This window comes from Myodes glareolus, chromosome 10 (assembly GCF_982192425.1).
Source record: "Myodes glareolus chromosome 10, mMyoGla1.1, whole genome shotgun sequence".
In the NCBI taxonomy this organism is placed as follows: Eukaryota; Metazoa; Chordata; class Mammalia; order Rodentia; family Cricetidae; genus Myodes; species Myodes glareolus.
Genome location: NC_142035.1, coordinates 76,603,808 through 76,624,529, shown reverse-complemented (window position 1 = coordinate 76,624,529; position 20,722 = coordinate 76,603,808). Strand labels below are relative to the sequence as shown.

At 43.0% G+C, this 20,722-nt stretch overlaps 1 long non-coding RNA gene across 1 annotated transcript; it reads left to right on the top strand.

Annotated features, from left to right (window-relative positions):
* Positions 1-1,088: 1,088 nt before the first annotated feature.
* LOC125406529 (uncharacterized) lies at positions 1,089-19,721 on the top strand. Its single transcript, XR_015004144.2, has 4 exons — positions 1,089-1,198; positions 10,341-10,501; positions 13,761-13,931; positions 18,627-19,721. It is a non-coding gene; the product is annotated as an uncharacterized LOC125406529 (long non-coding RNA).
* The last annotated feature ends 1,001 nt before the right edge of the window (positions 19,722-20,722 follow it).

Below are 20,722 nucleotides of genomic sequence, written 5' to 3'. Positions count from 1 at the left end.
CTGCGGCATGGACAGGAGGAGCCCAGCGGGCTCTGTCTCAGCCAGGCAAAGAAGGTTATCTCTGTCAGTGCTAAGTTACTGAAGGGGTGTTTACTACGTTGTGCAGAGACTGCAAGTTTCTTCTGTGGTCTTCATTCCCCTAAACACAAAACACCCAAAACCTAGTTTTCCTGGGCAGCCATACAGAAAAGATTTACAAGGTATTCAGAATTTCCTCTGAAGATTTGAAAATTGAGTCTGCTGAAATAAATTAAGAATGGGCAGCTTAACAGGAGAAAAAGTGTACAAGTTTGCTAGCATACACATATGTACAGGAGTCATGCTAAGAATGAGATTCAAGAAGAGTCCAGGCACTAGAGGCTGAAATATTCTCTTTATAGTAGAGGAGGGATTGTAGGAGGGGAATAAATAATTTTTAAAAATTATCTTGTTCAGATTATAATATAATCATTATTTCTGCCTTTCTGTTCTTCCCTCCAAAGTCTCCCATATGTCTCGTCTCTTCTTGCTCTCTTCCAAGCATATGACCACTTCTCCATTAATTTTTATTACACGTACATACATGCATAATACATACATACACACATACATCCTAAGTACATACAGAAAAACTGACCAGCGGGTGTGCTCTTTCCTGGGGAAGACCAGAGAGCCCATGGTATTTCAGGGACATGACAGGGCTGAAAGAGCAGAGGCCTGGGACCAAGTTCCTCTGCTCTAGCTGTGATATTTGATTCATATGTCCCCCGTGCCACCCCACAAGTCCTGGCCTCCTGTCTCCCAGGTTGGCCTCAAATCTACTACTTAACTGAGAATGACCTTGAACTTCTGATCTTCCCACCTCCATCTAGTACTGGAATCACAAGGTTGCTCCACCACATCTGGTTTATGTGGGGTTGGGGATTGAAGTCAGGGCTTTGTGTACGCTAAGTAAACACCCTACAGACGGAGCCACATTTCAAGCCCAGTGTTTGATTCTTTGTGCCTTTCTGAGGGATGTAAGTTTAATCTTCTTTGGTTAATGAAAACTCAAAATAGACAGGAGAAAAATGTGCTTCCCTCTGATGAGTTAATCTTTAGTTAGATGACTGAGCTTCAGACAAAGTCCTTCCTGAGCTTTGGAGGAGAAAGAATTGAGAGGGAGATCAGGGAGGGGCAGAGAGCCCTTGAGGCTGCCTTAGAAGTCTACCCTAAGACTGTAAGTGTGTGGCTTATAAACAGAAGGAATTCTGTGTTTATAGTTCTGGAAGCTGTGAAGTCCAGACATCAGCAGGCTGGGTGTTTACGAAGAACCTGCTCTTTGCTCACAGAGGGCCACTTCCTCGCTGTGTCCTCACCTGTGGAAGGGTGAGGGGGCTTTCTTGGGTCTTTCTATTTTTTATAAGGGTATTTAACTTTTCATAAGGGCTCTGCCTCCGTGGTCGTATTGTCGTATTACCTCCTATAGACTCATTACTCTCTATTGCCATCACATTTTGTGTTAGAAATTGTACATAACTACACACACACACACACACACACACACACACACACACACACACACACACCTGTCTAACCATGATTAAAGCAACAAACTAATGAATAATCTATGAAATACCTATATTTAGTTAGTGTTTCTTTTATCATCAAGGATAGAAAAACCAAAGCATGTATGAGAATGAATCACTGGTAACTTTAGGTATGCTTTGTTTATATTAAAAGGAAATAAACATTCAAGCTTAATTATTACTTTTAGCAACACAGCATTTAGTGACTGACTGTAGACCAAGACAATTGGGTTGAAAACTGCAGATAAATGTTTCTTATTAAATCCTGTGTGGCGAGTCAACCTTTCTACATTCAGAATGCCAAACTGTATCTGTGGTCTCTCACTAATTCAGTCTCTACTGAGTATTCTACTGTAGTTGTAGACAGACTTCTGTAACAGGAGGAGCGGGCTGCTTGTTGTCCCGGCTGCCTGGCTATCTTATACCCGAAATAACCACACAGAAACTGTATTCATTTAAACACTGCCTGGTCCATTAGCTCTTACTTCCTATTGGCTAATTCTTACATCTTAATTTAATGCATTTCTATTAATCTGTGTATTACCACGTGACTGTGGCTTACTGGAAAAATTCTAACCAGTGTCTGTCTGAGGCAGGAGATCCATGGTGTCTGCCACTCTGCCCTTCTTCCCTGCATTCAGTTCTGTCTACTCTGCCTACCTAAGTTCTGACCTGTCAACTAGGCCAAGGCAGTTTCTTTATTCATTAACCAATGAAAGCAACACACAAACAGAAGGAACTCCCCTGGTTATTCGCAGCATAGAAAATTCTTTTTTTTTTTTTTTTATTTTTCGAGACAGGGTTTCTCTGTAGTTTTTGGTGCCTGTCCTGGAACTAGCTCTTGTAGACCAGGCTGGCCTCGAACTCACAGGGATTCGCCTGCCTCTGCCTCCCGAGTGCTGGGATTAAAGGCGTGCGCCACCACCGCCCGGCTAGAAAATTCTTATATTTTTAATTTTTTTAACCTTACTCAAATATCTTTAAAATAAAAAAAGATTTATTTACTATGTATATAATGTTCTGCCTGCAGGCCAGAAAAAGGTACCAGATCTCATTACAGATGGTTGTGAGCCACCATGTGGTTGCTGGGAATTGAATGCAGGTCCTCTGGAAGAGCAGCCAGCAGATGGCTCTTAATCTCTGAGTCATCTCTCCAGCCCCCAAAGTCTACATTATAAAGTAATATATTTTAATTAACACAACATATCAAAATTGCAAAATACTGCTATATTTCACTCCCTTTTTATTGAAAATAAAAAATTTTATGCAATATATTTTGATAATTTTTTTCTTCTCTGCCAATTCCTCCCAGATCCTCCCCACCTTCCCACCTACCCAACTTCATGTTATTTTTCCCTCTCTCTCTTTCAAAATAAAATAACAATAAAAAGAAAACAAGAATAAAACAAAAAGAATCAAGAAACACAAAAACCCCCACATGACAAAAATCAAAATAAATAAGCAAAAGACCAAGAAGAAAAAAATAGTCCAAACAAACAAAACAAGCAGTCCACAAAAGTACAACTATTCGTGGGCGTGTGGCCTGCCCTGAAGTGTGGTTGATGTACCCAGTGACTCTCCACTGGAGAACTCTAATTTTCCCTTTGCCAGCTTCTTGGTTAGGGGTGGGACCTTGTGTCTGCTACCTCCTCTCAGTGCTGGGACCCCTTCTGGTTTGAGTCTGTGAAGATCTGTACATGCCACCAGTCTCTGTGAATTTATATGTGCATGAGTCCTCTTGGGTCTGGAAGACACTGTTTGCTTGGAGTCGCCATCGCTCTGACGGTTACAGTTTTCCTGCCTCTTCTTTCATATACAGAGTCAAGAGTGAGGACTGTGGTACCTGCGTACACATGCTGCCATCATCTCTGAACCTTTAGAACAAAGAAGCATATATGCATAGAAAATGAGTTGCCTTTCCTTTATCATTCTATTATGAATGGATTTGAGGACCTAGCCAGTTCTCAAACGGGTTTGTGGGATTTGGACACAGTTGGGTTGGCTGGCATTGCATACATAATGGCTTTGGGGACTTTTGTGCTCATACCTGAGTTGGGTCCTCCTTATCCTTCATGGAACAGACATTATTAAAAGTCTACCACCCTGTGCCAGTCTTTGCTAGGCTGACAGTGAAATGTCCCTGACTCCATGGAGCTTCCAGTCTACATAGATGGAAGGCTAATCGCAGAAGTCTCAAAATGCTCTGTAAGAGCCCGTGAATCTGGCAGTGTGTAACCAAGGCTCCTTTCTTGCTTGCATAATAGCATCCCTTCCTTTTGCTTTTTCCAACAGTGAGGGAGTACGCTGTCTACAGAGCCCTGTAAAACAATAGGAAAACCTATAGAGATTTGCTCTGCTTTTTATCGTCACTGTGCACCTGCCTAAGATGCAGTGCCAGGGACAAAATATTTGAAGGGTTACAGACCACACAGTTGTAAAACAAATGCTCCTCTGAGTCGAGATCTAATTCTTGAAACCTTTCCTCTGCCTAGGAGCAGAGCCCCACCAAAGAACTCGATATTCATAGGTCACCTCCTTGGGAGCAAAGTGGAAATGCCAGCTCCTGTCACTGGTGATGAGAGGTCAGAGCCACACCCAAGCACTTGATAGACACTGTCAAAGATCTACTGTGTCTCCATCCGTTCTGCTACGTGCTGGTCTATCACCCCTGCTAGAGTCTTTTGCCTTTGTATCAAGAATTCTTTCTCTCCCATCTCTCCCTAAGATTACAGATGTTAAATTCTAATCGCCTCCTTGAGTTTAGCAAACACAATAAGGTGAGGAGGTGGACTGAGGCTGCTGGCGAATATTTGCCACCAGTTCCATGTAGTTGCCCCTCCTGTAAGTCTTTAGAGCACCAATAGTATCTTCATTTTCACCCTTTCTCTTTTGAGGATTCCCTTTGGAGATTTTTTTTTGGGAGCCACCAAAGATCTTAACAGCGCTCCCCTTGAATCACATCTCTCCTCCGAGTTCATGAACAGATGCTGAGGAGCCAAGAGCCTCTGTCAGCATCCGCCCACTGGGCTTTGTCTCTTGCCTTATCTTGTTTTTCCATTCTTCAGAGTTCTGGAAAAAAGCTTGAGGGTGATTCATTAGCCCTGTGCTACAAGTTGAAAACAAAGGAATCTCTAGCATGAGCAATGAAAAGAAGACAGCCAGCATATGATGTTATTGCATTCTTTTTCCTTCGCGTTCACAGCCTTCCTTTTGGAACACTTTCTAGACCTGAATCCCCACGCTGCTTGGCATTTGGGAGGAAAAAAAACCAGGGTAGACAAAATGTCTGGTCCTTGGGAAGTCAACTGCGAGCATCAGATTTCATCAGGCAACTAGGATACCTTAAGTACTGCGACAGGGGTGTTAAGAGAGTGGAAAGAGTCTGGAGTGTTAATCCTGTTCTCACTCCTGTGGGTTTGCTAATTTTATAAACTTGTAACTACTGAGCATGCCCTATGTGCCAAGTTCTGATCCAGACGTGTGGGTTGCAGGGGCGAATTAAAGAAAGATCACTGCTCTCTGGGAACGTGCAAGGTAATAGAGGGGCCAGATGGGAAACACTGAGGCAGCAGACACGGATCACCGTGTCAGATTTATTAGCTGGTGAAATGAGATTGGAGAATGCGGTTTGGCTGGGGCTGTAACGACTTCTCCCGACCCTCTCTACCATCTGCAGCAAAGGCGGAGCATCCTTCATCCATCCTACTCAGACCAATTGGAAAGCAGGTCCTGGGCCCTGACTCACTTCCTAACGCTTTCCTAACTTCACTAAGAGAAGGGTGTGGGGATTGTAGTCGTCAGGTGGGCTGAGATGCCAAGAAGGAAGGGGAGTGCTCCTTTCTGTCTCAGAGCCAGGATGGGGAAAGGTGGGAGTGGCAGCCTCTACCTCATTTAGATCAGGAAACCGTGCAGAGAGGGAAGAGTTAGATGAGGAACTAAGGGTCCACTGGTCAAAGAGCAAGACTGGGTTTCAGCCCAAGGAGTAGACACCGAAGTATTGATTATGCTTAGAAAGTCCTGGCAATGTTAATATTTGACTGCATTAAAGGACAAGTTTACAATGTAAAGATTTTAATTGGTTTATTTATTTACTTTTAATTCTAGAGCTGGGCATCACTTCATTCTCTAGGCTAGAGCATGTGTTCCAGTGAGCTGAGCAGAGGGAGTGTCTTTACAGAGGATCTTGGGGAGCAAAGGCCAGAAGCCAACTGATTATTTCAGAGTTACCTTTCTTGTGAGATAGAGACAGGGAGGCAGAGCAGAAAGGCAGCTAGTTGGTAGATATCACATGGTCCTTTTAGCGTCAGGATTAGGGCAGAAGAAATGCCATTGTCGTGCCATTTAAATTGGCTTGATTTGAGAATGCTGCTTCTCTCTCATTCTCTTGATTTCCATCAAGGTCAGACAGCTGATTTTCAGTTTTGTTATATGGAAGTTAAGTATGGATGCTTACATTTGATATTCCTTTATTTTCTAAAAGGGGGGGGGGAGAAGATTTTATTTATCTATTTTCACCATACGTCTATCTGTGTGTGGGTTTGTGCAAGTAAGCACAGTTCCTGCAGAGGTCTAAAGAGGGCATCAGAGACCCTGGACCTGGAGTTGGAAGTGGTTGTGAGCCTACTAACCTGCCTCCTCTGAACTCTGGCCCTATGAAGAACAGTACAGACTTTCAACCTTTGACCGTTTCTCCAACCTCTTGATTTACAGTCTAGCGTTTTGGGGTCCAGTGCAGGATCATAGTTCAAAATAGTGATCTCCTGTCATGCGTAGAAGACTATGATGGGCATTTCTTGTGCTCTGCTGCCCTCTCGCTATGATTTGTCCCAGCCGTTGCTGTAGTATCCACTCTCCTGTGAGTCTTTACTCCAATTCCCGCTGCGCTTCTCTCGCTTTCTGTCTCAAAATACAGTATCAAAAGTGTTCGGGAACCTATGCGACGCTTTGAGAATTCAGGTGGGCTCCCAGATCTTCCTACTCAATTGACCAGCAGAGGTGGTGTCTGTCTCCAGATATCTGTAGCAGTTTCTCCTCCTTGTCACAGTCACCCCTTGGAACTCTCAGTCCTCTTCTCAGGCCACCCCCAAGCTCCCTGCATGAAGGTCTTGACCAGTCTTAGCATTCAGGAGGAATCCAATCTAAATCAGAAACTGCAGGTCCCAGAGAGCAGCAGCAGCACCAGAGGGAGAGGGTGAGGAAAAGGGGTTCACAGCCAGGCTTCAGCAGATGCAGGGCCCTTCCCTCTCCTGCTGTCTACTCCCATTCTCTAGGTAACCTAGGAAGCGAGCAGAGATAAACCGTGAGTTCTAAAACTATTATGATCTTTTATCAAATTTGAACATGAGGCATTTAGAAATGGCCATCAGCTTTTTTTGGAATTTTAAGCCATTTCCATTAATGGTTAAATTTGCAAACTATTTCAAAACACTGGTATTGGACAGATTTCCTTGAATTATTTGATTTGGGATCTGTTTCATGTGGTTTCCGTAACGTACATGCTTTCATGTTTTGTCTTCATTTTTTAAGATAGTGTAAACCTGCTTGCTGTCAAACTGTTCATTCTTTCTTCCTTTTTTTAAACCAGATTGTTTAAGCAAAAATACTTTAAAAACTTTTCCTACTATTTAAAAATGAAAGAATTTTTAATCCAAACAGTTCAAAGCTCTTTAGAACCCATTTATTTGAGCACTAGGATTTCTGGATATGTTTCACTTTATTTAACTTCAAAGTAATTAGTCAAAATAGCTTGGATCCCAGACAGACTTCAAAGCTGTATACTTTCAAAACGGCTCATCTAGCGAGCATGCAAAGATAGATGGACCATTTTATTGCTTCACAACATTGGTTTTCCAGCAGATGAATGTGGGCCTAGGCAGTAACTTCACATTATTGCAGGATTGGCTACATATTTTTAAAATTAAAACATCTGTGCAGTGTGCAAATGGATTGAAATGTTTTCTTTATCAATTATAAAGAAACTATTTTGCAAAACTTTTTATCCCAGGCTTTTCTTTCTCCCACAGGACTGTAGCTATGCTGACAGGATCACTGACTGTAAACAGTACTTGGTGGGTGAGCCTAGTCCGTTTGTACTGTGACTGTATCCCATGACAAGGCTCTGAGGAACATACTGACTGATCCCTTTAAAATACACACACAAAGGCCCCAGAAATAGTTTTCTATAGTCTGATAGTTATTTAAGGGCAGAGCAAGCCTAAATATTCTCTTTGGCTCCGTATTTCAAGCTATCAACCATGGCTCATGCACAGTATTCTTAAGGAATCTGTTTAAAGATACCCTCTGTACTAGTCACTGCTTTTGCTGTGGTGACCAAATGACCAACAAACGTCACGTAAGGAGGAAAGGGTCTGTTTTGGTCAAGTTTGGAGGGGCAGTTCATCACGACAGGGAAGTCATGGCAGCCAGAGCTGGGCACACTGCGTCTGCAGTCAGGCAGCAGAGAGAGAAAGGCTGCTACCTTGTTCGCATTCTCATTTATTAAGTTTAGGACTCCATGCAATGGAGCAGCACTGCCAGCGTTCAGAGTGGATCTCTATACCTCACTTACCTCAGTCTAGACATGCTCTCACAGATATATCCTGATTTCTGTTTGTGAAGAATCTAATTCCCATCAAATTGGCAATCAAGATTAACTATCCTCCACACATACCCCATTCTACTCTCTCCGAGTAGTTCCCAACCAGATAATTACAATGTATCTCAAATCAGTTGCCAGATAGAGTTCAAGAACTTGCCACTGGTTGTAAACACTGAGGGACAGGAGCTAATTACTCAGTTGCGATAGTAGGGCGGATTTGGGGTTATCGATAGACTCACATCACTGCCATGTCTTCTCATTGAATGAGACAAATGGGAAAAGGTTTAACTGGAGACTAAGAAATTACACCATCTAGATGAAAGGAAGCATCATTTGACATTCTTTAGGATGATGACTGTCCTTGGTCCTAAATTGAACATTATCGGTATATGTGGTCACTCTAATGGAAAATAATGGAGACATATGTACTCATCAATGCCAGCTACTTGAGGGCTGCTGTTATAGTTCCATTCCTATTACTGGGATAAAATATCCTGTCAAAAAGCTACATGGGAGAGACAGGTTGATTTTGCTTATAGCCCCAGGTTACAGTCCATCATATCGGGACATTCACAGTGGAGGAAGCCAGGAACAGCTCCTCACATCCACAGTCAGGGGCAGAGAAAGTAATGCATGCATGCGTACTTGCTCGCTCGCTTTCTAGCTCTCTCCTCTCTTAAACAGTTTAGGATCCACTGCCTAGGAGTTGGTTGCTTCCATGATGAGCTGAGTCTTACACATTAATTAATAACCAAGGCAATCTTCTACACTGTACCCACAGACCAATCTAATGTGGACAGTTTTTCACTAAGACTTTCTTCCACAGTGATTCTAAGTTGTGTCAAATTTGCAATGAAAACTGACCAGCTCATGAGTGAAATGCTTGGCTGTGGTCTTCTGAAAGGTTTTGATGCTTGAACGTACTGACTGCTCCTTGTTACCCTGAAGCCAACAGCCTTTTCTTCCACATGCTCCCACTGACATGGTGTTCTACCCAAAACTATGAGGTCAAGCAATTCTGGATTGAATCCTCTAAAACAGTGAGCTAAATGACTCCTCCCCCGTAGGACCGTTTTGGGTATTCTAGTCATATCTACAGAGGTACGACTCAAACGGGTGCAATTGGAAGGGTGAGGGATGGGAGGAAAGGAAACATTTCTGCAGGATAGGAGAAAGAACCGATGTCTCTATGTGAGAGACAGCCTCATAAATCAAAACTTACAGGGACAAAAAATTTTATTATGAGATGATTTTGTTTTGAAATTCACGCTTGTCTTTGGAAATATAAGTGGTTATATTTGATTTCAATGGTTCTGGGCTAATCATCAGGGAGCTTTGTGAGGTTTTTTCCTCTAATTTTCATTTGCAGAAAAATTTCAAAAGCATGGCAGAATAGTCTGAGATAATTCATGGGCCATGCAGAGGACAGGGATGAGTCTTGTTATAGCTTCCTCCAGACCCAAGACAGTTTAAACCCAAGAAGGGTTTGTCTTCTGCATACTGACTCTTGAGGGAGGATGTAAGGTCACTGGATAAGCCCCAATTCTTGGATTAGGTAGGATTGCTCCATCGACTTGCAAAGAATAAAGTGAGTAACAGGGGGAACTTTTTCTATACCCACAGGCCAGCAAGTGAGACAGAATTGTGGCGTGCTTACAAGGTACACCCCAAAGTATTTTCCCAGGGACACTCTAAAAAAATATTAGTTTTATTATGAATATTTTACATGTGTCTCTAGTAGATCAGGAAAGAAAAGTCCCTGCTCCCAAATTGGACCTTGCTTAAAATATTTATCAGGACATGAGCCCCTTAGCTGCTGTTTAAGGCTCATCTACTGAAATTAAACAGTTTTGCCTCTGCCTTAGTATAAAGCTGTTAAATTAAGGAAAGAATTAAGACAATTATGCAAATAATTTAGCCTTCCAATATAGTTTTGCCTGAAAAATTAATCTAATTAAGGCAACAGATTTTCTTGCTGGAATTTTCTTCAAACTCCTTTTGGGTTACGTTACCTGAGTTTGTAGCTCCAGGTCTGCAGCCTATGAAGGTTCTTAGTATTGGCAGGACTGGGTGCAGGTATTTCTCTGGGGGTGGGGAAGACTATAATTGAATAAACAAAATGGCTGGTTGCATTTCCACATTTTAGGGGAAGAGTTAATTCAATATTAATTTCACCATATTTATATTTAATTTAGCGTTAGAAGTTGATGGCTCTTCGATGGAGGAAATCACCTTGATCAGCCTTGATAAAACTTGGATGAAGCACTGGGGATGCAGCTTGGTTGTTCGAGTGCCTGCTTAGTTTGCATGAAGTCCTGAGTTCTGTTTACAGTACGTAAAAGAACCAGGTGTGGAGGTACGCTCCTGTAATCCCAGCACTCAGGAGGTAGTTGCAGGATTGTAAAATCAAGGTCATCTTTGCTACATAGCACGTTTAAAGCTAGCCAGGGCTGTTTGAGTCTTTGTCTCAAAACCCAGAAAAAGAGTGCTGGGGACATGGGCAAAGTGGGGGGACTTGAGTTGGATCCCCAGAACACATGTAAAAAGATGCCTCTAATTCCAGCACAGGCAATTTGGGAGGCAGAGCCAGGAGGATCCCTGGCAGTTCACTGGTCAGCTGGTCTAGATTGTCTGAAATTCCAGGACAAGGGAAAGTGTCTCAAACAAAACATGGAAGCTGCCTAAGGAATGGCACTTTAGATTGCCCTCTGATCTCAACATGCATGTGCTCTCGCACAGACGTGTGTACTCACACACAGACATGTGCCCCCACCTCTTTCTCACTCCTCCACAAACCCTGGGGGTTAAAAAAGCTATGAGCTCTGTGGGTAAATCTGGATGAGCGTGTGTAAACTGGTCTAGATTTAAACTCGGAGTTTGAGGGCTGACAGCTGGAACGGAGTGGAGACTCAAAGACAAAGTGAGCCAGATGTGCTTTTGGAGAAGTTTGTGGAGCGAGAATGACCAAGTTTTAGGGAGGAGGTGCCAAATCTAAAGTTTCAGAAATGTATGATTGTTTCTTTTATTCATAGAAAGGGAATGCAGAAAGTAGAAACACTATAAAACTTTGCTCAAAGAAACAGAATATAAGGTTAATTTAGGTGTTGGTTAGGAGTTTTTGTTTCAGGCTTAGGTCTAAGGCTGTACCATTGAGAGGGGGCAAGTTTCTTGACCTCTCTGGGTTTTAGTTTCACAGTGTTTAACGATCCTTGTCGTACAGCGTGCCTGAGGAGAGTGGCCGAGCTGGCGTCTGGAGAGACTTGAGAGAAGGGTTTGTCCCATCCCAACACTTTATGAGCACCAGATTTACATTGCAGTGGGAACTACAGAGAAGGTTCTTAGCTCTACACCCTCAGTCTACGGCTCCATTTCTTTGATCCTCTTCACAACAGAACTTAGCAGAGCAAAACATCTGTCTCCAACTCCATTCCTCATACTCTCTCTCTTGCCAACATTCCCAAGGTTTCCTTATCCACCATTCTCCCCTAACTCTTTCCAGATACCTTTAAAAGCCATCTTCCTGACCCATGAAGTTTTAATACTGCAGATGTCCTAGATTAGCTGTTTATGTTCGATCTAAACCACTGGATGATACATCTGATCTAGCACATCAGACAGGGAGCTGTCTATACCCACTGTGACCTCATCTAATAGAGATTGTTTTATTTCTATAACAGTGGCTCCTGACGTTAAGACTCCAGAAAACATCTCCCGTGGACTGTAGACCCTATGATAACCTTTTACTTAGCTGGTATTGTCTAACAGATCCCCCAGATTAACATTTGCAAGGGTTATCTTTTGAAATACCACCCATGGTGGTTTGAAAGAAAGTGACCCCTAAAGAGAGTGCCACAATTAGGAGGTGTGGCCTTGTTGGAGGAAATGTGTCACTGTGGGGGCGGACTTTGAGGTTTCTTTTGCTGAAGCTTCCCTCAGTGTGACACTTAGTCCACTTCCTATTTCCTTCTGATCAAGATGCAGCCAGCACCATGTCTGCCTGCCCACCACCATGATAATGGACTAAACTTCTGAAACTGAAAACTGTCACCCTAATTAAATGTTTTTCTTTATAATAGTTGCCATGGTCATGGTGTCTCTCCACAGCAATAAAAACCCTAACTAAGACTAAAACTATTTTACACAAGCCTTCCTTTTATTATATTTATTATTGTTATTATTTTCTCGTACAATATATCCCTATTGCTGTTTCCCCTCCCTCCACTGTTTAACCACCCGCTTCTTCTCCAGGTCCACTCTTCCTTTATTTCCCTCCAGAAATGAGCAGGACTCCCAGGGATATCAGCCAAACAAGATGCAACAAGACTAGGCACAAACCCTCATATCAGGGCTCGGTGAGGCAAACTAGTAGGAGTAGAAGAGATTCAGGAGCCAGCGAAAGAGTCAAAGACATCCCTACTCCCATTGTTAGGAGTCCCACAAAACACCAAGCTAACAACCATAAACTGTGAGCCATTATGAACCCTGCTTAGCTGATTCTGTGTACTGTGTTCTCCTGGTGTCCTCAACTATTCTGGCTCCTGCAATTCTTCTTACCCCTTTTCCATGGGGTTCCTTGAACTCCACTTTGGACTCCAATTTGGACTCACTCTTTCTCTGCCAAATGTTTGGCTACAGAGTCTTTTTTTGTTGTTCTTGCCTTTTTTTTTAAAAAAAAAAACAGTTTTAATTGTTACATTTATTTGTGTATATTGTTCTTTTAAAAGAATATGATGATGGGATGCCCCGGGCGGCTCGCGGAGCAGCTTCTAGTCCGACAAGGATGGCTGTGGGTCCCTGCAAGATCTCCAGGGTGGCAGCGCCATGCGGCCGGGGGAGTCAGGCGGGCGGCTACGTCAGGTAAAAGGCTTACAGGACATAGTATTATTTAAAGAAGAGGGAGACATTTATTGCTTAAAGAAGAGGAAAACAGAGAAACATAAGAGAAACATAGAGAGAAACAAAGACACATGTACACACGACACGAGACAAACACAAGAGAGAGAAAGATGGCGACGAAGGAGGTCAGAAGTGGCTGGGGTGGGCGTGGTTAGTCCTTAAAGTGACCGCAAAAGAATAGCAGTGTGCACACAGGTGTATGCTCATAGAAGTCAAAGTGAGTTGATGGGAGTCTGTTCTCCCTCTACCAAGTAAGTTCTGAGGATCAAACTCAGATCACTAGGTTTGCCTGCAAGCACCCTGACTTGCTATGTCATCTCGTTGGCTCCTCTTCTTTATTTTTCTAACATGCTACCCATCTTTAGGAAGTTCTGATGCCAAAGTAAATCCAGAATATGCTACCAGTTTGGCAGGAGCAAAGTTCCATTACCAATATCTGACCCAAAACAGGGTCTGTAGTCTTAGGAATTAGGATTCACACAGGAAATACCACCCTGGAGCAGAAGTGAACTAACCCAGGAACCTTGGTATCAGACCTGTCTCCTGGGGCCCACAGTTAAGTCCAGGTGTGCTTATCTTCTTGCTCCTGTTTCATCTTTTCAACAAGTTATAAGACTTCAGTGGCAATGCTTAGACAGAGAATTTATTTAATCCTAGTATAAGGACTAATAAGTTCACTTGTCTGCGCTCATGCATACACGAGAACCATTTTCTCCTAGGGCTGGTAAGCTTTTGGACACAGAGCCACACTCTGTGGTTGGAGTCTCTGGGACTGGGTCTTTCTCCCTCCTGGAATTGTGGAACCTGTGAGAAGACCAAGCACCCACAGAATGGTGAAGAACAATTTACTCTTGGCCAGAGAGAAGAGAACCAGCAAAATCCTCTGGAGGGTGAGGGGAGAAAAGGGAGATGAGACAGTGAGCAGGATCAGGCATGGCGTTTCTGTAGACAGTCCATTTCTGTAATGGGAAATTACCTTCCTGCAGTCCTCCCAAGAGTGAGCTGTAGTCTGAGTTTGAAGCTGACTGTCCTGAGATTGGGTTCGCGGTTGGTAATTTTACAAGGATAATGCACTTCAGTGGGTGGTAATGAGCCTGGTGGTGGTGGGTGGGGGGCTTTGGGGAAAGCACAGCATTGCAGCCCTAGCGTGACTACACAACCCTTTGTGGCCGAGGCCAGTTTTGTGTGGTTCAGTTTGACATCTTGCTTTGCAGAAACAGTTGAAGTCTTGAGGGCCTGTTTGGACAGGTAGGGTAACTTGCCTAAAACAGAATGCTGGCTCTCAAAGGGACTGCCTTTCTCACATTTGAGAGTGTTTGCCTAGCAACACGGATCCTGATTGTATTCGAATGGACTTGATGCTATATTTTCACCTTACCATAGTCCCCTGGCAGTCCTGAATCCTAGTGTGCCTCCGCAACACAAGACAATCGCAGCCCTCTGCTCAACGTCCTCCAGTGGCTCCCTGTTCTACTCAGAGAAAACCCTCAATCCCAGCTATGGCCCTCCAGGCCCAACCTTTCTTCATCCGTCTTTTTCCTGTGCCTTTCCTCCAGTTATCACCTGCCACCCCTCTGCTGTCCTTCCACAGCACCTCTTAGCCTTTGCGGTGGCTGTTTTCTTTCCGTAGAATGCTTATCTTGAATCTTCATGGCTTCCCCAACTCCTTTTCAGTGAGGCCCATCGTCCATGCACTTGAAAGAGCATCTCTCTCGTGTCCTGTGCTTCTGAGCCTTGTGAGTGGTTCCAAAGCATCTTTTAATATATCATGAGCTTAGCTTGGTTATTTTGTTTTCTGCCTTTGAAGTCAAGCCAGTGAGGTCTGCATTTTTGAGTGTTTTGCTCACTGACGTCTTATATGGATGGTTACATATATAAAACGCTTGGGTAATCTTTGTTGGGTGAATGAGAATCTTTCTTCCATGTCCTACTCCATGTTCTCCAGAGTATACACTCCTAGGGATGTTCTCTGCACATACAAGAATGTGACATTTAATTTAAGGCAATTCTTGTATTTTGCTAGGCTGTAAGTTAATTTTTAAAAACCTTCAGTTAATGAGTTAACACCTACAACTTTGAAGGGCTCAAGGGATGGTGTAGGCAGAGTTTCTCTGTGCCTTGACAGCTACTCCCAAATAACCAGACTGACACTTTTTATTAATAATAAATGCTTGGCCGATAGGTTTGACTTGTTACTAGCTAAATCTTTCAACTTACATTAACCCATATCTGTTAATCTATATTTTGCCATGTGGTGTTACCTCTATTTCATCTTGCACCTTCTGTTTTCCTTCAGTGTCTCACTGGTGACTTCACCCTTTTTCTTCCCAGAATTCCTCTGCTCCAAAATCCTGCCTATCTGTTGGCTAGGTTAGGTTCTTTACTAACCAACGAGAGTAGTACATGTTCATATTGTACAAAAACATTGTTCCACAGCAAAATGGTTGTTGTTTCTATGTAGTAAGTGGGAAAGAACAGAGGCCAGAATCAAAAGAAGTAGGTCATGGGTCATGGAATAGGGAAATAATTCAAGAAAATGCTAAATGGCTCTGACTCTTTATTGTAAGGATGTAAACTTATCCAGGGCAGACTACCAAATTACTTGATTATCTCTCCTCTCTCCACTCTCCCTCTCTTCCCTGTCTCTTTCCCTTCCCCCATCTCTCACTTCGCGGTTGTACACTATAACCCAGGCTAGCCTAGAACTCACTTGGTAGCCCAGGCTGGCTTGAAACTTGTAGCAATCCTCGTGCCTCAGTATCTCAAGTGTTGTGACTATAGGTGCCAGCCACCAAACTAGCTCTTCATCTTTTTCTTTCTTTCTAATGGAATCCATCTCAGTTCTTATTGCTGGAACCAATTGTGTCCCCAAGGTGACAGAGGATGGACATTCCTGGAAGTGTAAAGCATCCTTAAGGATCCTTTTCTGTTGGGTCGAGACAGGACTCCACTTTTTCCTCTTGGCTTCTGCGGGCACTGAGAATGTGGGAGTCAGCTCTGAGCACAGGGCTGGCTGTCTGGGTGGGTTTTGCAGCCGCACATAGATATTTCCTTTTGGCGCAGATGCCTGTGGCTGTAGGTCTGGAACTTGTATTAGCCGAGTAATGTCTGGGGAGAAAAGGGTGATAGCATGAAACCCTGACTGCTATGACAACGGCTGGAATAATAACAACCCCTGTCCCCCAGCAGAATCATGGAGTTTGGCCTGTGGCAACACTTGGAAGGGAAATGTATAATACACCAGTTAAATCTTGTGTTTGGCTTGGGTTCTATTTTTTTCTCTTGTGCTCAAGAAATTTTCTAAGTGCCTCTCTGGGCAAAATAGAGACAATTATACATCATCAAATACCTAGGTCCTCTTCCTAGACATTTTTAAACAACAGTAATTCAGAATATGTGGATTGAGAAGTCAAAATTCCCCCCTTCCTTCTCATACTCACTCTTCCAGAGTACCTGCCGCTACAGCAACCATCATAAAATTCATACCCATGCACACATATGCACTCTTACACACGCATATACACATATTCAGCTGGTTTTATGTTTCCTTGCTTTGAGCGGATCTAATAACTGACCAGTAACTCTCCCCATTCTCGCTTACATAGACTGTAGGGATTCTCCTTTATAATTTCTTGAAGGCGGCTCAGAGGAACTCAGCTTTCTGATTACTGCCATGTGTTTAAGAGTCCACCTGGCAGGATCCAGTCTTTAATCTCTCACTGAATTCAGTTTCTTTCTGTACCACTCCACCAACTCCTCTGAGTCCAGCTCAGTCCTGACCCAAAATGATGTGATCCGTCTTTTCAAATTCCTTGCACCTGGTGTCACTGTGGTTATTGGTTCACTCTGGGTGGGAAAGAAGAAATTCAAAAGGAGTAAAGTCTTCCCTTACTACTGTGCTGTAATCTGAAGCAGGGGCCCACATGCTGGCTGTTCGGGAAAATTCTCTCAACATCATCTGATAAATTTCCCTTTCCCCAAATCTAAGCCCAAGCCTGAGGGCATACCTTAGGGTCTACTCGCCTCCTGGCTCCATCCACTTTTCTGCAGAGCTCATTTGGTCCATCTTTGCTTTGAGCAAGAAGGGCACCGCCCTTGAATCTCAACACACAGGGTCCTTACTCTGGTCCATCTTCATTGACCTGTGGCTCTCTCATTTGAACTTGGTCATTCATAAGACTGCTTCTACCTGGATCTTACCAGCTCTTCTAGACTTGTTTGGATGATAGCTGGACTTCAGAATTCCTTGAATGGCCTCAAATAAGTTTTAAGGTCATTGAACAACCTCAAATAAGCTCCAAGGCCATTTCTTTGCTCGGTTCACATAAGCTTTATTTCAGGCAAGTACATCCCTTGTTCATGAGATGTTGCTGGGGATGTAGTTGGAGCTGCTGTATATGTGTGACTGGCTCAGGAACTTGGGTCAATGCCAGCTGTCATTGGGTCAATTTTGCTTCTGCGTTCAGAAGTGAGCTCCATTGATTCTAAGAGCTTGTTGCTTTAAGACAATTTTCTAGGTCAGTGTAGGAAAACAGAAAATGGTGTATTTAAGTTGACTTATACTTTACAAAATATTTAGATAAGAGATCCATGGGGCTCCATGTGTATTCTTGATGTAAGGAAAGTTCGTGCCTCCTTGTCCAGCCCAGCCTTGCAGGAGGGTAGACACTGTCCTCCCTTCCTCTCCCAGCACCAAATGTGGCAGCCTCTGATCTTTTATTCCTCTCTAAGCTGCAGGCAAGCACCTCTAGCTTCGTATCCACACCTCTTGGGCAACTGGGGAAAAGAAACATGACTATATTTCTACTCACGTTAACTGCTTTCCGAAGAATCGTCTGTGGGGGATTTCTAGCGAGGTAATTTTAACCCATGGAAGCATGTGCGTGTGTGTGTGTGTGTGTGGGGGGGATTAATCAGGAAAGACCCTGGTAGGTAAGGTCAGGTCTCAACTTGAGAATCAGTAGGTGCTTGCCACTCACTGTTTTCAGCTTTAAACATCAATAGATTTCAAAGACAACAGGGAAAGTTCTTTCCAGTCATACACCCTTCTAGACTGTTAAGCTTCCTTCTTTCTTTGCTTCTTTGCTTCTCCAACAGCTGTATAATCTTTCCTGTAGTGCATGTGGAAGGACCTTAGTTTGGTAAACCGTTGTCCTTTTGACACTGATGACTAAGGCAAATTTTTAATATAATCAGTATTGTAGTGGTTAACCCTTTAACGCATCGCCTCTGGTCATCATACAAATAACCCAGGAAATGTGACTGGTGAGGACAAAGCCCGTATATTTTGTATTTTCATAGGCGAAATATTTTGTGTGCTGATAGATAGAACCAAATTGCTATTAAAAATTGTGGCAATTTACACCAGTTCTAAATCCCCTCAAATACTTGCCTGTCCTGCATACTGTCAAGCTAAGCTAATTGGGCCTATTCCAATCTAATTGATGAAAAATGATCCCACTTCTGTTTTAATTTGCATTTCTGAGGTTGCTAATGAAGTTGAACATTATTTCAGGGCTTTGCTAGTCATTTGCAACTTACGAATTGTTTATTTCCTCTGATAATTTTTCTTGTTTTATGTTTAGAATTTGTGTTCTTCAGTCATCACGGCTTGACTGCAAGATAGATGGCAAATATTTCCCTGCCATCTGTGGATCTCAAGATGCTTTCATGATAAACAGACAGATGACTGAAGCCAGAAGATAATTTTTTATTTTTAATTTCTTTTGACAACATCTTGCTATACAGCCAAGGCTGACTGGAACTCATTATGCAATTCAACCTGTCCTTGAACTTGTAATGATTTTTCTACCTCAACTTCTTCTTGAGTTACCAGTGGAAGCAAACATGTTTTTGGCTCTGTGCATGGCTGTGTGTGAGTGCACGTGTGTGTAGACCAACATAAGATGTTTTCTCCTCTTTCCCTTTGTTTTATTGAGATATGTGTGGGAGAATTGTCTGTATTCTGCCAATCATGTTTTAAATAAATGCTGATTGGCCAGGCAGGAGGTATAGGCGGGAAAACCAGACAGGAAGTGGAAATGATGCAAGGAGAGCAGGAGAATTCTGGGGAGGAGGAAGTTGATTCCTCACACTCCTGCCCAGGCCACTGAAGCAGCAGGATGTGAGCTGCCCCACTAAAAAAGGTACTGAACCACATGGCTAAAATAGATCAAAAAAATGGGTTAATCAAGATATGAGCGTTAGCTAATAAGTAGCCTGACCTAACAGGCCAATCAGCTTTATAACTTATAGAGATCTTTGTGTGATTTCCTCTGAGACTAAACAGCTGGGGGGCCTGGCGAGACAAAAAAAGACAAACAAGCCAGCCCCCTCATGTTACAGATATGTGCTCTCACTGTTCCACAGTTTGAGCTTGGCAATTACTCTAGTCTGGTTGGCCACAAAGTTCCTGTAATCCATCTATCTCTGTTTCCTGGTTCTGCAATTACAAACATGTGCCTTCATGCCTGGAATTTGTATGTGGGTTCTGGGGATTGAACTCGAGTCCTCACACTTGTGAAGCAGGCACTTATGACTGAGTTGGCTCTTCAGCCCCAGGATTATTTCTGGCTGTTGTCTTTGAAAAATATTAATATGTTAGTCAAAATAGACTGACTGTTGCAAAAATTGTCCATACATCTATTATTTCAATCAATAAAGGTTTTCTTTATTCTTTCTTTCCTTCTCTCCTCTTTTTTCCCTCCCTCCCTCTCTCTCTCTTTCTCTCTCCTTCTTTTTTTCCTTCTTTACTATAATACAGTCAATGGGGTGTTCATGGTAAGCAGTTTCCTAGAAGTGATTCTTGGGTTTGAACCCTTTTATTCTGTGACCCGACTTTTCTCTAAATCTTCATTTAACTGGAGATGAGGGTGCGAGAAGGGACAAAGACTTTCTCTTGATGTTTTACTGGTCAGGTTTAGAAGAAGGACCCATTACTTCCCCATATTTTTCTAGATAAAACACAATTACATGGCAAGAGAGACTAGCTATGAAGTCTACCTGTGGACCTGCAGGAGCAAGTGAAAAATAGCCAACCATACCACTTAAGTGAACAGACTGACAACTGAGCAGCCATACTTAATTTTTCATAGTTGTCTTGTGTTTTTGGAGAATGCCAAGTGGTGGTCCTTCAGAACACAGGACAATCCTCGAGAAAGAGCCTTTGGAACATAGAGGTCGATTCGAATGCCCTGACTCACGATTTCCTCATGCTTGCCTATGAAGAAGTCTCGTATAATAAAAACGATTTAAGGTCTTCCTCAAAAAGACCAGGCTTCTTCTGTAGTTACGTTACAGGGGTAAGAGTTAATATTTCAGTTCTACAAATAGTCTGGAAGTCTCCAAGCTTCTTTCTTAGAGGTGTTTAGATATATTTGGAAAGCAGTGAATGAACAGAAGGGTTGGGATCAAGCAGCCTCTGTAAGATCTGTGGCTAGGGATATCCCTCTGTGAGATAGGACATGGATGGCCGAGAGTACACAGATCAAGCTAGAGCCAGGGTAGAGCTGAAATGAATTAGTATCTGCCTGGGTTGGGAATCACTGTAGGGAATTTGGGTGAGCCTTTGCAATGGAATTTTTGTTAAGAAAGGAGGAGAAACCAGGATAGACAATAGTTAGGGCTTCTGACCTCTGTGCAACATGAGAGAGTAATGGCCTAGGTCGGTGATAGAAATAGC